The 18275-nt window shown below is 39.0% G+C and overlaps 1 protein-coding gene and 1 pseudogene across 1 annotated transcript in view; one reads left to right on the plus strand and one right to left on the minus strand.

Moving 5' to 3' along the window:
- Nucleotides 1–18275, plus strand: part of Sppl3 (signal peptide peptidase like 3) — a 129470-nt gene that overhangs the window by 19528 nt on the left and 91667 nt on the right. The window lies entirely within an intron of this gene.
- LOC106009305 (testicular spindle-associated protein SHCBP1L pseudogene) lies at nt 4839–15157 on the minus strand (annotated as a pseudogene).

Raw genomic sequence — 18275 nt, forward strand, 5'->3', positions numbered from 1 at the left:
AGAGTAGTACTCCATTGTATAAAAAAAAAAACAACCCTGGGGCTGGGGATTTAGCTCAGTGGTTCCACTGCCTGCCTCGCAAGCGCAAGGTCCCCCTGGTACAAAAAAAAAAATCCAAAAAACCCCCACATCTTCTATATCCATTCATCAGTTTATGGGCATTTGGGCTGTTTCCAAAATTTATCTAGTATGAACTGGGCTTCTATAAACATGGGTGTGCTTATATTGCTGTGGTATGATGCCTTTAATTCTTTTGTTTGTTTTTTTGGTACTGAGGATCAAACTGGGGTCCTTGCGCTTGTGCAGCAGGCGGCGAAACCACTGAGTTAAATCCCCGGCGTGCCTTTAATTCTTTTGAGAAGATAGCAAGAAGAGGAATAGCTGGGCCAAGTGGAACCTCTAGGTTTAGCTTTTTGAGGAATCTCCACACTGATTTCCACAGTGGTTTTACCAGTCTACACTCCCACCAAGAGTGGAGAAAGGTTCCTTCTTTCCCAAAGCCCCTCCACCATTTGCTATTGGTTTATTTCTTGATAACAGGCATTCTTTCTGGAGTGAGCTGGAACCTCAGTGTTGTTTTAATTTGCATCTCTCAAATGACCTGTGATGTTGAACATTTTTTCATATATTTATTTGCCGTTTCTACTTCATCTGAGAAGTGTGTATTCATCTCAGATGCCCATTTTTGGATTAGGTCTTTAAATTTGGAGGGTCTGATTTTTGTGAGTTCTTTATATATTCTAGATATTAGTCCTTTACCTGATGAATAGCTGGTAAAAAATTTTTCCCACACTGTGGGTTGTCTCTTTACTCTGTTGGTGGTTTCTCTTGCTGTGCACCCCCACCCCCACCCCCGTACCGGGAATTGAAGTCAGGACCTTATGTGTGTTGTGTTGGGTATGTGTTGTTTTTTTTGGTACCGGGGATTGAACTCGGGACCTTGCACTTGCGAAGCAGGCGCCGGAACCACTGAGCTAAATCCCCGGCCCTTAGGACCTTATGTTTGCCAGGCAGGCATGGCACCACTGAGCTAAATCCCTGACCCACAAAAGCTTTTTAATAAGATGAGGTCCCAGTTGTAGTATTTCCTGTGTGATCTGGGTTTTGTTCATGAAGTCTTTGCCTACTCCTGTGTCCTCAAGCAGTCTACCTATTTTCTCTTCCAGCAGAGTTAGTGTTGCTGTTTTAATATTTAGATCTTTGATCCATTTTGATTTTAGGTTAGTGCATGGTGAAAGATATGGGTCTAGTTTCAATCTGCGGCATGTGGAAAGCTTGTTTTTCCAGCACCATTAAAGAAGCTATATTTCTTTCAGTGAAAATGTTTGGCTCCTTTGTCAAAGATTGGAGTTGTTTCTGCATCTTCTAATCTGTTCCACTGGTCCGTTGGTCTGTTCTTTTGCAAGTACCGTGCTGGAGTTTGTTTTGTTTTGTTTTTTGGTACTGGGGATCAAACTCGGGTCCTTGCGCTTGCAAGGCAGGTGGCCAAACTACTGAGCTAAATCCCCGGCTCTACCATGCTGTTTTTATCAGTAGCTTTGTAGTATAATTTCACATCAGGGACTGTGATATCCCTTGCCTTTGTTGCCAAGAATTGCCTTTGCTATTCTAGGACTCTTCTGGTTCCAAATGAATTTTAGGATTGTTTTTTTCTAATTCTGTGAGATATGCTGTTGGAATTTGGATCAGGATTGCATTAAATCTGTATAACAAGTTTGGAAGTATGGCCATTTTCACTGTATTGGTGGTTCTTATCCAAGAACAAGGGATATCTTTCCATTTTCTGATACCCTCTTCAATCTCCTTTTTCAGAATACTATAGTTTTAAATGTAGAGGTCTTTCACTTCATTAAATTGATTCCTAGGTATTTCATTTTTTTGAATACTATTGTGAAAAGTGTTATTTCTCTCTCAGTGAGTTTATTATTTGTATACAGGAAGGCTACTGATTTTTGAGTGTTGACTTTGTATCCAGCTAGGCCACTAAATTTGCTTATCAAATCTAGAAGTCTTTTGGTGGGGTGTTTGGGGTCTTCTATGTAGAGTATCACGTCATTGGTTGGCGTATTTTTTATCCACCACAATACCTCTTTAAGGACACACCATAATGTTTTTATGAGCATGCCTTTCTATCAGATGGAAAGTATGCAGCAGTATTTTGTGGCAGCAGTGTTCGTTTTTGATCACACCTTGTAAAGACAACGAAGAGGAATGCTAGAACTTCAAAAAGTGGCAAGTGTTTGAAACAAGGGGAACATTTTGAGGGAGATTAATGCCAGTATGTCTTTTACTGTAATAATTTTTCATTTGAACATTTACCATATACCTTTATCATAGTGTGTGTGTGTGTGTGTGTGTGTCTGTGAAATCTTTGTTTCAGATTGACTGTCCTATGTTCCTGTACTTCAATTACTGTTTCCTTGTTCATATCCTAGTAAAGTTTCGAGGCAATGGATTGTGTTTTGTTCACATTTATCCTCAGTGGTGTGGCACACAGTGTGTTAAAATGAATATTGTCCCACATTTGAATTTTTTTTTTTTTTGGTACCAGGGATTGAACTCGGGACCCTGTGCTTGCAAGGCAGGTGGCAAAACCACTGAGCTAAATCCCCGGCCCCTGTTCTACATTTGATTTTTTTAAAATAACCCTAGCTGGGGATGTAGTTCAGTGGCATAGATCCTACCTGGCAAGCACAAGGTTCTGAGTCCGATCCCCAGTACCAAAAAGAAAAATAAATAAAAATAACCCTAAAAGTAATACTTAGTAAGGTGAAAAAGTACGTGATATCTCAAATTGTGATCTACTCTCTCAGTTTAAGCATAAAGGGACGAACATCAAATATCGAGTGAAGTATATTGATCACTATCTTAAGGCTTAATAAATGAAATTGTAACTATTGATGGTATTAGGGTGGGTCTACCTTGATACTCAGTTTTAATGTATGGAATGCCTTCCAAATACAGTAGATAGCTGTTGCCACAGTAAGATTGTATAGCAAATTACTCTAAAACTCAATATCTTAAAATACTAAGATATCCTCCTAGATCTACAGATAGGGCAGATGCAACTCTTGTTCTTGCTTCAGATCTTTTAAGTTGGTTGGTATAGCTCATGCTATATGTGTTCATTATGGAGTCCAGCCTGAATGGGCAGCAGCCACACTTGGGAAGTTTGTATGCCAGTTGGCAGGGGCACAAGAAGGCAAGTGGAAACCTGTAAGATTTCTTAAGGTTCAAGCTCAGTATTGGCATGCTGTTGTTTTTCCTCATTCTTTTGGCCAAAACAAGTCATAGAGTTGAAAATAAAGACCAGAAACTGCAAAAATCTTACCTCTTTAGTGGGAGGAACTCAACATCCATTGTTTGATACTAGATCTTGGGTTGCAGTTTTTTGAATTTTTGCATGAAATTCATATATGTTCCCTAAAAAAATTCAAGGAACAAGAATTTGAAGAAAAAAGTTTTTATTCTGTTCCGTTGTTTGTTACATTCCAAAAATGATCCGCTAGGCATAAATGGGTAAGGCCAGGAATTCAGTCTACCACAATTGGGGTTTCCCTTTCATAGTGGTAGTTACCACTTTTTCATTGTATTCTACAATGAAGCATTCAGTATAGCTAGACTCTAGATTTCATAGAAGCCCTTTCCTATATCGTTTTTGCTTTTCCCTTTCCCTTTATTTTCTTCTTCGCATTGAGAATTGAACCCCGGGCCTTTGCACTAGCTATATCCCCATCCCATTTTTTAAATTTTGAGACAAAGTCTCATTAAGTTGCCCAGGCTGGGCTCTAACTTGGGATCCTTCTGCTTCATTCTCCCAGAGTGCTGGGATTACAGGGGTGAGGCACTAGGCCCAGCTAATGTTTTACAGGGTTTTGGGGAGGGAATAATTTACATATCATACAGTTACAGTACATATCATACAGTACATATGCAACTCAATGGCTTTTGGTATAGTCACAGAGTCATACACCTAGTGCCACAGTTTAGAATATTTTCTTTGTTTTCAAAGAAAATCTGTATATTTTAGCAGTTATTCTCCATTTCTCCTTACCCCTAACCCCTTCCAACCACTGATTTACTTTTGGTCTGTGGATTTGCCTGCTTCATATTAATGGAGTTTTATAATATGTGGTCTTTTATGTCTGGCTTCTTTCACTTAGCATAGTGTCCTAAGGTTCATCCATAGCATGTTATCAGAGCTTCATTCCTTTTTATTGCCAAATGATTTTCCATTTTATGTGTATAACAAAGTTTATCCATTCAGTAATTGACAGACATTTGGGTTGTTACTGCTTCTTAGCTAGCCATTGTAAACATTTGTTGTATAGCCATTTTTTCTGTGGATATATGTTATTTCTCTTGGGTGAATAATTCAGAGTAAAATTGCTGGCTTATAGTGTTTTCCTGCAAACTGTTTTCCAAAACAACTACACCATTTTACATTCTCACCAATAATGTATGAGGGTTCTAATTTATCTGCATTTTCACCAACAAAATTATAGTCATCCTAGTGGGTGTGAAGTGGTATCTCATGGTGGTTTTTAATTGTGTGATGTGTATATTTAAGGGTTTATAAAGAAGAAAGCAGTGGTTTAAAATGTTAGCTCTTGTTTGTTTTTAAAAGTGGTGGCACACGCCTGTGATCCCAGCACTGTGGAGGCTGAGGCAGGAGGATTGCTGCAAATTGGAGGCCAAGCTGAACTGAACTATATAGTGAGACCATATCTGGGGGGGGGGGTATTGGAGGTAAGGAGAGTGCTAGTCAGTGCCACAGTAACAGTGGATTAAAAACAAACAAACGGGGCTGGGGGTTTAACTCAGTAGTTCCGGCACCTGCCTCACAAGTGCAAGGTCCTGAGTTCGATCCACGGTACCGAACAATTTTTTAAAATGTTTTAATATTTTAATAAGCTTTAAACTTAATTAAAATTACCGTATCTGTGGGATATAAGAATTATTTTTTAAACAAATTTCTGAAGTATAAAACTTTAACATTTATCCAGATGCTTTAACTAGTGCCTATTCTGATATCCCCCTTTAAATTTCCTTCTGTTTTATTACTCATTTCCAGATTCAGGTTTTGCATTATTTTGCAGATCATTTTATCATCTATCTTATCTCTTGAAGCAGCCCCTTCGTTGAGAGCTTCTTTTGCTACAATAAAAAACTGTTCAGTTGGTTGAAGAATGCTTACTCCATAGCCATTGTTGCTGTATATGTGATTATTAGTCATCTTCAATTTGGGCACTGGAAGAGCCTTGATATTAACTCCACCCAAGGTGCTTTTTGAACTGTCACTGGTTCTGAGGTTATTACAGTGATGAATTTCATTCCTTTCTAAAATGGCTGTACTCCCAGGATGCAGTTCAACACTAGCACCCTGGGCGCCAATTATTTCACTGTCTGTAATTGTCAAAGTAGCCCCTGTAAGTACACATACTCCTGTTCCTTCACATTTTAATACACAGTTTTCTAGAGTCATGTGACCAGACTCTACCACCACAATACCATCAACTGTCCCTTGTTGTATCAAAGATAGATTCATTAGTTTCACTTTGTCAGCTTTGGATACCACAAAACTGTCATGAGAAGGTTTAGAAGTAAAATCATAATTTCCTCTCTCTTTCCAACTCCCTTTATAATGATGTCATCAGTCAGTAAAACAAGATTTGCAGATTGATATTTTCCTGGAAAAATAACTACTATATCTCCACTGTAACAACTATCCAAAGCCAAATCCAAATCATCATGCTGCTGAAGAAGTGTGTCTGAAGACAAATCCTTTACCATTTCAGTAGTCATCACTTTTGCTACAATATGTGTTAGTTTCTCCAAAGTCTCTTTTTCCTTTGCTACGTCGCAGAATTCTTGGAAAAAAGGTCCATGAACTCAAAGACGTAAATCTTCCCACATTTTCAATAATCCACAGAGCATTACTATTTCATAGTATTTTTTCCAGCATTCAACAGCCTCTGCTGCAGATGGATCTTCCTTAATATTGTTCTGATACTCAATGAGCTCGACACGCTTTTTATATTTCTCCAAAGTTTTTTTAAAACGCTGTGCAATAGGAGCAGGTATTGTTCCATCCTGTATATCACACCACAGATTAATTTTTTCTTCAGTAAGAGCAGACTAATCCTCACAATCTTCTTCATAATCCCAATCTCTCCAAAGGAAATCATTAAAAAACCTTACAACTTCTAAGGCCAGAGCAATATCCCATATATCTGCATCTTGAACTTCAACGGGATAAACTTCCAAGAGAGGTACATTGTGCTCCAGTTCCTCCAAAATCCCATCAACCAAATCCCTTGGAATGTTTGCAGTGTTAGAAGAAAAGGCCTCAGCAACAGAAACAGTAACTTCAAAACAAGATGATGAGTTCTGGTGTGGTTTACAAGTTACCTCGACCACAGTATACCAACAAAAGGGATAGAAGCTTCTTCATATTTCACAAAGAATAGCTCAGGGTTAGTCTTCCAGACTCCAAGCCATTTGTCTCTCAAGTTTAATTTTTCTAATAGGTATTTACTCATAGCCTCATCCGCATCTTCTGCCTTGGCGCTCCGCAACACCTGGTCGCAGTACAGCGCGGCCCTCTCCGCACTCCACAAGCTCCTCAGGGGCGGTGCGCCCACAGCGGGCAGGGGCTGCCCCTCCTCCTCCTGGCCCCGCCTCATGGCCGCCTCCTGCGCCCCGGGTGCCGCCCCCTCCGCCCGAGGCCAGGCTCCGCATGGGCTGCCCGTGCTGCCGCAGGCGGAGCCGCCGCTCAACGGCGCCCTTGGCCCCTTCCGCGGGCGCAGGAAGGCCACCACCGTTCGCGCCCGGGAAGCGGCGACAGCCTCTTTGCCTGGCCCGCCCGGGGGCATGTCAGGACCCGCGGCACTGGGGGCCCTGTCCCCATGCCCTCCGCACCTCCGGCCCCCTGCAGCCGTTGGCCGCGTTTCCCGCCGCGTGCGGGCGGGGGGGGGGGCGCGCGGCCCGGGGCCAAACAAACAATTTCTAATGGGCACTTGATTGGTTAGTACAAATACTCTCACCACATTTGACCATTGCATTAAGTGGTGCTGTCTGTTGGATATCTTAGTGTCCTAAAAATGCTCAGTCAGCCGTCCTTCTGGTTTTCTTAGCAGTGACAGGAAGATACTCTAATCGGAGTTCACAGGCTTTTGGATTGTGGTCCATGAATGGTATTCTGTCAGAGAGAACAAGAGTAACAGTTTATATGCTAAGTCTTACTGCATTTGTCTTTGAATTCCTGGCATTTGTGACAATGTGGCTCAAAGGTTCCATGTCTAAATTCATACATCTGCATTTGAAGACTAGGTGAAACCCTTATGTGTCATAGGTTCTCAGTGAACAGTTGTGGAATTAAAGCCATAAGTGGTACTATCAAATTTTATACTTGTTCATTTCATTTTCAAAATGTGCTTGAAAGCCTTATTTAAAAAAATTTTTTTTCAGTACCGGAGTTTGAACTCAGGACCTTGCGCTTGCGAGGCAGGTGCAGTGCCCCTGAGCTAAATCCCCAACTGCTTGAAAGCCTTGTTAAGAAAGACATAGCCTGGGCCAGGGATTTAGCTCAGTGGTTCCGCTGCCTGCCTTACAAGCACGAGGTCCTAAGTTCGATCCCCAGTACCGCATCCCCCCAAAAAAGACATAGCCAGGGGCTGGGGATTTAGCTCAGGGGTTCCACCAAATGCCTCATAAGGGCAAGATCCTGAGTTTGATCCCGGTACCCCCAAAAAGAAAGACATGGCCAGACCTGAAAGTGCACACCTGTAATCCCAGCACTCTGGGAGGCTGAGGCAGGAGGATGCCCAGCCTGGGCAGTTTAGCTACTTGGTGTGACTCCATCTCAAAGTAAAATTTAAAAAGAAAAAGAAAAGGGCTGGGGATGTAACTCACTGTAATCCCTAATACCACCACCACCAAAAAAAACAAAAACTTTTAGTTGTTGGGTTTGGGATGCTTTTGATTTATTAGTATTAGAAATTTAAAGATTGTTTCACCTCTTCTCATCTGAGTGTATTGTGCAGTGACTAGGGTTCACGTTAGTTGGAATCAAAATTTGGAAGCCTTACTTAACCTTAGTAAGCCCACTCTTGGTAAAACTCAATTTAGACTTCTTTGGTAACAAAACAAGACCTTATCTTATATGAGGTTGTCTATATAACATAAGGTGCTTTTTCATCCATTTTCCCGCAGAATTATTTGTGTCTGGTTGTGGTCTACTGACTTGAGACCCTGTTAGGAATATTAGATAATCCTGACATGTACACGTTGTATTCATTCATTCATTCACTCATTCATTCATTCTTTTTTCTTTTTTGAGACAAGGTCTTGCTTTGTAGTGCGGGCTGGCTTAGAATTCACAACAATCTCCTGTCTCAGCTTCCCAGGTGCTGGGATTACAGACATGGTCACCTCGCCTGGCTCACATTGCTTTTCTAAAAGAAAAAAAAAAATCAGTATTCTGAAACATTTCTAGCCAAAAGAATAGCAGGTAAAGGATTTTGAACTGTAATATGTATTTTATTGGTGAAAATTTGGAAAATGCACATAAACACATAAGAAATAGTAACACTACTATAATTTTACCAACCTAGAGGGATTGTGTGCGTGTGGTACTAGGGATTGAAGTCTGGGCATTTTACATGGTAGGCAAGTGCTTTGACACTGATTTACATCCCCAATCCTTTTTAAAATTTGTGTTTTTTTCGATCCCTGTTAACCAAAAATAAATAAATAAATAAATAAAATTTGTATTTTGAGACAGGGTCTCACTAAGTTGCTCAGGGTGGGATTGAATTTGAGATCATCCTGCTTCAGCCTCCTGTAGAGCTTGGACTATAGATGTGTGCCATTGTACCCAGTTTAGAAGGATCTTTTTAAAAATTTGTTGCGTGTTTTCTAGGTTTTTCACAAAATGCTATATGTTGGGACTTGTTTTTGTAATTACACAATATAGGTTCATTGTTGAAAATCAGAGATCCTGAAATAGAAGTAAAGTAGACAAATTATTATCTAAAGTTTTACTTAGAAAATTTATGACATTTAACATTTTTAGAATTATAACTATAGATAATCTTACATAGAAAGTTAATTTTTATGTGAAGTTTATAGTTACAGAACAATATATCTTTATACATAAGTTACAAAGCATAAAAAACATACCCATGAAATTTAACCAAACAAGAACTATATTACTGGTAACTTCTTGTATACTTTCCAGTCCCTCTTCCTATCTCTGTCCCCCATTTATACCAGATAACTACTGTTGTCAGTTTTGTTTACCATTCCACTACAATTTTTTTTTTGGTCCTGGAGATCGAACTCAGGACCTTGAGCTTATCAGCAGGCAGGGTGCCATTAAGCACCATTAAGCACCGGCCCCCCCCCCCCCACTATTTTTTTTTTTTGGTACCAGGGATTGAACTCAGGTCCTTGCGCTTGCAAGGCAGGTAGTAGAACCACTGAGCTAAATCCCCAGCCCGTGGAAAAACTATTGATTTTTGTGTGTTGACCTTGTATCCAACTACTTTACTGAATTTGGTTATTAAGTCTAGAAGACTTTTGGAGGAGTTCTTGGGGTCTTCTATATAGAGTATCATGTCATTTGCAAATAATGACAATTTGACTTCTTCATTTCCTATTTTTATTCCTTTTATTTCTTTCTCTTGTCTAATTGCAGTGGCAAATGTTTCCAAAACTATATTGAACAGGAGTGGTGATAGTGGACATTCTTGTCTTATTCCTGATTTTAGTGTGAAGGATTTCAGTTTTTGACCATTTAGTATGATATTGGCTGTTGGTTTTTCGTAGATGGCTTTTATCAGATTGAGGTAGAGACCATCTGTTCCAATTTTTTGTAGAGTTTTTATCATAAATGCATGTTGGACTTTGTCAAATGCTTTTTCTGCATCTATTGAGATGATCATATGGTTTTTGTCCTTGGCTCTATTGAAATAGTGTATTACATTTATTGATTTGCGTATGTTGAACCATCCCTGCATCCCTGGGATGAATCCTACTTGATCAGGGTGTATGATCTTCTTGATGATCTACATGCTATTTGCCAGTATCTTATTAAGGATTTTTGCATCTGTGTTCATTAGTGAGATTGGCCTATAGTTCCCTTTTTCAGTTGGGTCTTTCACTGCTTTGGGAATCAAGGTGAAGCTTGCTTCCAGGAATGAATTCGGGAGTATTGTTTCCCTTTCAATTTCATTGAAAAGTTTAAACAGTAGTGGCAGTAGTTCCTCTCTAAATATCTTGTAGAATTCAACGGTGAAGCCATCAGGACCCCGGCTTTTCTTAGTTGGTAAGCTTTTAATTATGTTTTCAGTTTCATTGATTGATACTGGTTTGTTTAGAATTTTTAGGTCTTCTTCATTCAACTGTGGCAATTCATATGTATCTAGGAATCTGTCCATTTCTTCCGTGTTTTACATCTTACTGGCATATAGGTTCTTGAAGTAGGTATTGATGATCCTCTGGATTTCTGCTGGGTCTGTTATAATTTCACCCTTTTCATTTCTAATTGCATGGATTTGGGCCTTTTCTTTCATTTTTCTGATAAGGTTGGCTGAGGGTTTGTCAATTTTGTTCATTCTTTCAAAGAACCAACTCTTGGCTTCATTGATTTTTTTTTTTTGTATTGTGCTCTTCGTCTCCATTGCATTGATTTCTGCTCGGATCTTTATAATTTCCTACCTTGTATGAGCTTTGGGTTTGTCCTGCTTTTCTTTTTCTAGAAGCTTGAAGCTCAGGATCAGGTTGTTTAATTGGGCTCGCTCTGTTTTCCTAATATGAGCAGTCACTGCTATGAATTTCCCTCGTAAGACTACTTTCATTGTGTCCCATCCATTCCGATATGTTGTATTGTCATTGTCATTTAATTGAAGGAACTGTCTGATTTCTTCTTTAATTTCCTCTGTGACCCATTGGTTCTTCAGAAGTGTGTTGTTCAATTTCCATGTGTTTATAAAATTTTTGTGCTTTCTTTTGCTATTGATCTCCAATGTTATTGCACTGTGGTCTGATAATATACAGGGGATAACGACAGTTCATTTGCAGTTACTTAAACATGTTCTGTGAGTGAGTATGTGGTCTATTTTGGAGAACGACCTGTGTGCAGATGAAAAGAATGTGTATTCTGATTTTGTGGGGTGGAAGACTCTGTAAATATCTGTTAAGTTCATTTGTTAAAGAGTTTGATTGAGTTCTAGTATTTCATTACTTATTGTTTTGTCTAGTTCTATCTATTTGTGACAGTAGGGTATTGAGGTCCCCCACTATTATTGTATTAGTGCATATATGACTTTTCATGTCCGTTAGTATTTGTTTTATATAGTTGGGCGCACTAGTGTTTGGTGCATAGATATTTATGATTGTCATCTCTTCCTCTTGGATTGTTCCCTTTACAAGGATGTAATGTCCTTCTTTGTCTCTCTTAATCAGTGTTGGTTTGAAATCTACTTGATCTGCCAAGAGGATAGCTACTCCTGCTTTTTTTCAGGTTCCTGTCACATAGAGTATTGTTTTCCACCTTTTAACTTTCAGTCTATGAGTTTCCTTTTGAATTAAGTGTGTTTCTTGTATGCATCATATTGTTGGATGTTGTTTCTTGACCCATTCTGCCAGTCTATTTCTTTTGATTGGTGAATTGAGACCATTAACATTGATGGTTATAACTGATACATATTGACATCATCGTCATGACCTTTTCTTTTTGTCGGATTGTCCCCCTTTGCATTTAAGTTCTTGTTGCGCCTGACAGATTCATTCTGCTGTGTTTCCTGGGGTTGTGATCCTCGTTGTCTTTTCCTAGGATATTGTCTACAATTTTTTGGAGTGCTGGTTTGGTATTCATGAAGTTTCTAAGTTGCTGTTTGTCATGAAAGTATCTTATTTCTCCATCAATTTTGAAAGATAGTTTTGCAGGGTACATCAATCTGGGTTGGAGGCTGTTTTCCTTTAGGGCTTGAAATACATCACTCCAAGTTCTTCCTGCCTTGAGGGTTTGCATTGAGAAGTCTGCTGTGATTCTTATGGGCTTTCCTTTGTATATGATTTATTTCTTTTCTCTAATTGCTTGCAGAACTTTGGGTTTCTGGAATCTTAACAATTATATGCCTATGTGTAGATTTTTTTTTTTATCAAGGCTAGTTGGAATCCTATATGCCTCACTTATCTGTATGTCAAGTTCTTTTCCCCTGCTTGGGAAGTTTTCTGCCATCACTTCTGTGAAAAGTTTTTTTATGTCATCTGTACTCTCTCCTGTTTCTTCATTGACTCCAAACAGTCTTATGTTATTCTTCTTTGCAACGTCTAGCAGCTGTTGGATTGATTTCTCGTGGTCCCTACAATTTTAAAGCAATTTTTCTTTTCCTGTTCCCTAATTTCAATCTCATCTTCTGTATCTGAAATTCTGTCCTCACATTGGCTCATCTGCTGTGTAGACTTTCAGTGGAGTTTTTGATCTCCTGGAAATCTCTTTGCATCTGCTTTATGGATTCCATTTGTTTCCTATGTTGTGATTCCGTCATGTTTCTCAGCTCCTCTCTAGATTTATTAATCATGTCTTGCAGTACGAGCACAATCTCTGCTGTTATCTGAGAAATTATTTCTGATTTCATCTTTTCCAGATCCTCTTTTGTTGCCATTTCAGGGAGTCCAGGGGGGTGTGTATCAGAGTGTTCCATCTCATTTCTCTCTGAGGTTGCTGTAGGTGATCTGGAAGCCTGGTTTTGAAACTTGTTTACATGTCTTCTCATTTTGACAGGGGTGGGGTGGGGGGTGGTGTTGCTGGTGCCCATGCGGCTCACCTCCTCTGCACTGGGAGTGGTGCTATGGCTTCCCGGAAGCCTCCCCTGCGCCTGGAGTGGTGCTACAGCAACCCGGAAGCCCCCTGTGCCACCTTTTCATTTTCTTAACAGCATTTTTTGAAGAGGAAAGGTTCTCAAAATTTTGATGTGATCCAGTTCATCAGGATTTGTATATTTTGTCTCTTGAAAACTCTACCTAAACCAGGGTCATATTATCTTTTCTGTGTTTTGTTCCAGAAAGTTTGTCTTTTGATTAAGTCTTTCATCCATCTTTAGTTTTTTTGTATATGATGTTGATGTACTTTCTTGGGATGGGGGGGGGGGCTTTCTCATTTTCATATGAATATCCAATTATTTCAACACTAGTTGTTGCAAAAACTGTTCTTTCCCCATTGAAACACCTGCACCTTTGTCCAAAACCATTTGACCATAAACATGTGGACTCTTTTCTGTGGATCTCTGTCTTTATCTTTATGGCCATATTATACTTCCCTGATCACTGGCTTTATAGTAAGTTTTTAGTGCTGGGCATTGAATGGGACCTCCTCATACATGAAAAGTACACATTGTATATCACTGAACTACACTCTCAGCCCCTATAAAATAGTGTAGTACAGATCCTACAAATTTGAACTCCAATTTTTGTTTGGTTTGGTTTTATTTTTTCAAGATAGGGTCGTCTTATGTAGTTTCAGCTGGCCTTGAACTCAATGTGTAGCCCAGGCTGGCCTCAAACTCAAGGTGATCCTCCTGCCTCAGCCTCCTGAGTGCTGGCATTATAGGCATGTGCCACCACACTGATCTTAAACTCCTATTTTAAAATTGTTTAGGCTTTCCATTTTAGAGTCAGCTTGTTGATTTTGAATTAAAAACCTACTGAAATTTTGAAGAGGATTATGTTGAATCTGTAGATGAATTTGGGACCTGGTATATCTTTTGATTTGTTTGGACTTTTATTTTATCACAGCAGTGCTTTGTTATGTTGAGTACATAGTTCTTCATGCAGGTAACAAGAATGAACACTGAGGTACTGAGATAAACAGACAACACAGTTAATGAAACTTAATTGTCATTCTTTTCAGAGGATTAAACTCATTACAAGAAAAGTGCTTTTAATGGATAGTTTTATATTTGTGCTGCCTTGTCACAAAAATAGGCTTGGCAACACAGGTGAAGTGTATGAATGCTGAGCACGTCACAGAACTTCAATCAAGTGCAAATATAAATAATACTGAAAAAGTTGACCATCTGACCAATGGCTAGTACTTTCAAGGCATTCAATTAACTTATTCTCTGCAGTATTCTAAGCTATTCACATTGACAGTCATACTCATTGTAGTGCTTACAGCAAGGGAGTGATACAACCAGTTGTTTTGGCTAATTAAGATGGGAAGGCATTCCTCAGGTTGTACATAAAAGTAATTGTATTGAAAAGTCTAATGGCAATCACTGACAAGCTGCTTAAATGAATGGTATCTCCTTCATTCATTGTATTGGAAGGGTCCAGTGGAAAGGGAAAACACAACAAAAAAACCCTAATACTATTCCAGTGGACTGAGCTGGAAAAATAAAAGCCCCTTAAGATCCAGATGGCACTTGACTGTCATTTTATTACGGTTTTCCTTCAAGTGAAACTACTACATTGCCTCCCAGTTTCTCTCAAGCATTGAGCAGTTCTTAATATCATCCAACTCATTTATTTGCTACTTGTGTTTAATACCTGTAAATTTCCTTTTTTTTCCCGGTATTGGGAATTGAACTGAGGACCTTGTGCTTGCCAGACAGGCACAGTGCCATTGAGCTACATGTAAATTTCTCTTTAATGGCATCTTTAGAGGTAACATAAATTATCTTGCTTTTTAATGGTTCGCTTTTAGGAGTCCAGAATATAAATACTAGGTTTTCTTTCTTAGACTCTTTGGTTTCGTTTGTGGCATCCTACAAAGCATATCGGCATTCGTTCAGAGGTAGCAACTTCACAAAAGATGTGTAGAGGTCCTCCACAGTATCACCAATGCCACCCACCAAGATCTGCTTTACTTCCTCTACAATTATTTGTCTTCTGTCATTGCTTAAATGGAAGAGAACTGCTTTCTTTCGCTTTTTGATCTCTTGTGTAGAAGATTGCCATATTTTCATTTCATTAAAAACTTCGATGACTTCATCATTCACTGTAACTCCAAGTGCCATAGTGCTTGCATTGTGACTATGGTGGCAACTTGGGCTCGGTCTCTGTGGCACTGGCAGAAGGAGAGAGGGGGGGCAGGCCTAGACTTACTGAGCTTTTTAAACTCTAATTGCTTTGTTTGTTTCAGTTCTGTGAAGCTCTATTATAAGTGCACACAGATTTAGCATTATATCCTTTTGAGGAATCTATGCCTCTGTTGTTCTGTAATATCCCTCATAATATTACTTGTTCCAAACTCTATTCTACTTTAGCTTAGTGTTTCCATCCTTTTCCTTTTGTTCCATCTTTGTCTTTATATTTAGTGTTTTTTGTACATAGCATGTGGTTGTGTTTTGCTCAATTTGACAGTTTTTGCCCTTTGTTTAGGAGGTTGGGAGTTGAACGTGAGGGCCTCATGCTTGCTGAGCATGTTCTCTTATCATTGAACTGCATACCCTAAGCCAGTTTTTGCCTTTTTTTTTTAAAAAAAAAGGTATTTTGGGGGCCAGGGATTTAGCTCAGTGGTGCTGCTGCCTGGCTCACAAGCACAAGGTCCTGAGTTCCATCTCCAGTACCCCTCCCCCCCGCAAAAAGGTATTTTTTTAGTTTGTTCTAGAAGAGGGTCTGCCACTGCTGAATTATCTCAGCTTTCACTGAGTAAAATATTTTGTCATATTTTAAACCTACATCACTGGGTATAGAATTTTCTTCTGTGCTGCATGGTTTTGCACAAGAAATCTGCTTACATTTTTTTGTTTTTTGTTTTTTGTTTTTGATACTAGGGATTGAACTCAGGACCTTGCGCTTGCAAGGCAGGCACCTGGAACCACTGAGCTAAATCCCTGGCTTTGCTTGGATTTTTATGTTTCTCTGAATAATGCCTTTTATTTGTAAATGCTTGGAAAGTTTTTCTCTTTAACCTGCGAACCATAACACTAATTTAGTCATAAAGGCACATAAATGTGAGTTGAAGAATCTCATTATGTAGTTCAGAATGGCCATGAATTCACTATGTAGTCCAGCTGGACCTTGAACTCACAACAGTCCTACTACCTCAGCCTCCAAGTACTGGAATTACAGGCACGCACCACCACACATGGCCGTGAGTTTTACCATATTAAACAATGAGTACTTAACGGGGAAGAAAATCACAAAAATAAAGTTTTGAATTTTTAACATTTATTGAGTGTTTATAAAACATCAAAATTTTCAACATCGGGACTGGGGATTTAGCTCAGTGGTTCTGGGGCCTGCCTCGCAAGCACAAGGTCCCAAGTTTGATCTCCGGTACCAAAAAAAAAGTTCAGAGGCCTGGGGATTTAGCTTAGTGGTTCTGCTGCCTGCCCTGCAAGCACAAGGACTCAAGTTTGATTCCTGGTACCAAAAAAAAAAAAAATTTTTTTTCAACATCGACTTCTTTGGTGTACAAAGTCTAAAAAAGAACACAAATTCTTATATGAATTACAATGAAAATACCAATAGCATTTTACCAAAAAAATCTTTACATTAATTATCACACCTAAGGCAGTCTGTACACACGTAAAGTGTATACTGACAGCACATGTCTTTTGCTTTCCTGGCCTTTCTGTTGGACATATTTGACATCTCAGTGGTCTTGCTGTTTTGTCAGGAGATTCTTACTGTACTATACAGTGTGTAGTTAACAGGAACATAAAATATCAAAATATATATTCAATTCTTAGTATGTATTATGTGTTTAGAATAGACATCAGCATTTTCACATCAGCTGTGTACTTGCTTACAAAACCTAAAAGATAACATCAGAAATAAATTCCTATATGAACTACGATGAAAATACCAACAGAACTCTACAACTAAAGTAAGTTTTTCTTCAGTTGTGTCACCCAAGACAGTCTTCACCCACAACAATTACATGTCCCATGCACATGTCTCTCTTACGCTGACATCACATGGGCTTTTAGCTTGCCTTTCCTACGTGGCAGACCATTCTTGTCACCTCTCTTCTCTTCCTGTTTTGTTAGGAGCTTCCTACTATATTGTACAACATGCACTTAGCGGGAAATAAGGTATCAGTAAAATATTTTAGTGTATGTGCTGCCAAAGTGGCACAAGATATAAAGAAAATATCGAACATGTAGATTGCTTAGAATAGACATCAACAATTTCACATCAGCTGTTTACTTGGTTACAAAACCTAAGAGATAACATTAGAAATAAAAATCCATGTAAACTACAATGTAAAGACAAGCAAAAGTCTACCGTAGAAATAATTTTTGCTTCACCTGTCACACCCAAGGCAGTCTTCAGACATGACAACTGCATGTGACACAAGTATCACTTACACTGATAGCACATGTGTTTTGTTTTCCTGTTCTTGCCTGTAGGGCACAGTTGGCATCTTTTTGGTTTTCCTGTTGTAGGTCTTTGTGATCCTGCATCTGCCTGTTTACTTGTCAGCTTGCCAGTTTGCTCCACAATTTTTTTGTGTAGTTCCCTGATCAGAAACATTTTTTTTTCCTCTTCTGTAAATAATATTTTATGAGTTCCAGTCCCAATCCTCTAAGAAAATTTCTCCGTGGTGTTTTGCACTTGTTATTTTCTTTGTAAACTGTCAAACTGTTTATGCTACACGTATTTAGAATTGAGTAAAACGCAACCATTGGCCAGTGAGTGACATAATTGTTGCATAACTCATCAACAAGATCTACTACACCTTTGGTTTTGTTGTAGAAAGTTTCCATTTCAGGCTTCTGTCTTGTTGAGGTTTCCCTATCCATATTTCCATCGTGGTAAAATGTTGACATCAGCAGTACCAGTTTGTTTTTCTTTGGTATATATAAGAGCAATGTAAACCTTTCTGAAATCCAAAGATTGTACTGTACAATTCTCTGCTTTGAAATTGCAATATCTCATTTGGAATTTCTGCTTTGTTCTTGCATACAGTTCCTGTGCTGGTCAACTTGTGCTCTCTTAGCAAATGTAACATCAGTTGGAAACTGCTAAACCAACTGTCAAATGTCACATTCTGATTAGTTTGGGAGATGAGTGCGACAAATCAGTTCACAACATCATTCAGTTTATTACTATACAAATAGGGACTTGATGGCTGAGTTCTAGGATACATGTCTAGATCGGAAGCGTGATAAGTCTTCCCATCTACAAGGGCATCAATTTTTATGCCATATTTTGATCCATTGCTTTTCCATAAGTCTTTTATATTTCTGTGATTACTATGAGAAATCCCTGCTAAGTATAACAGACTAGTGAGGCGTAATAACATTTTTGAATAT

The sequence above is a fragment of the Heterocephalus glaber genome, unplaced genomic scaffold, assembly GCF_053883595.1.
Source record: "Heterocephalus glaber isolate CG9 unplaced genomic scaffold, H.glaber_assembly_v1.0 deba00001687, whole genome shotgun sequence".
Lineage (NCBI taxonomy): Eukaryota > Metazoa > Chordata > Mammalia > Rodentia > Bathyergidae > Heterocephalus > Heterocephalus glaber.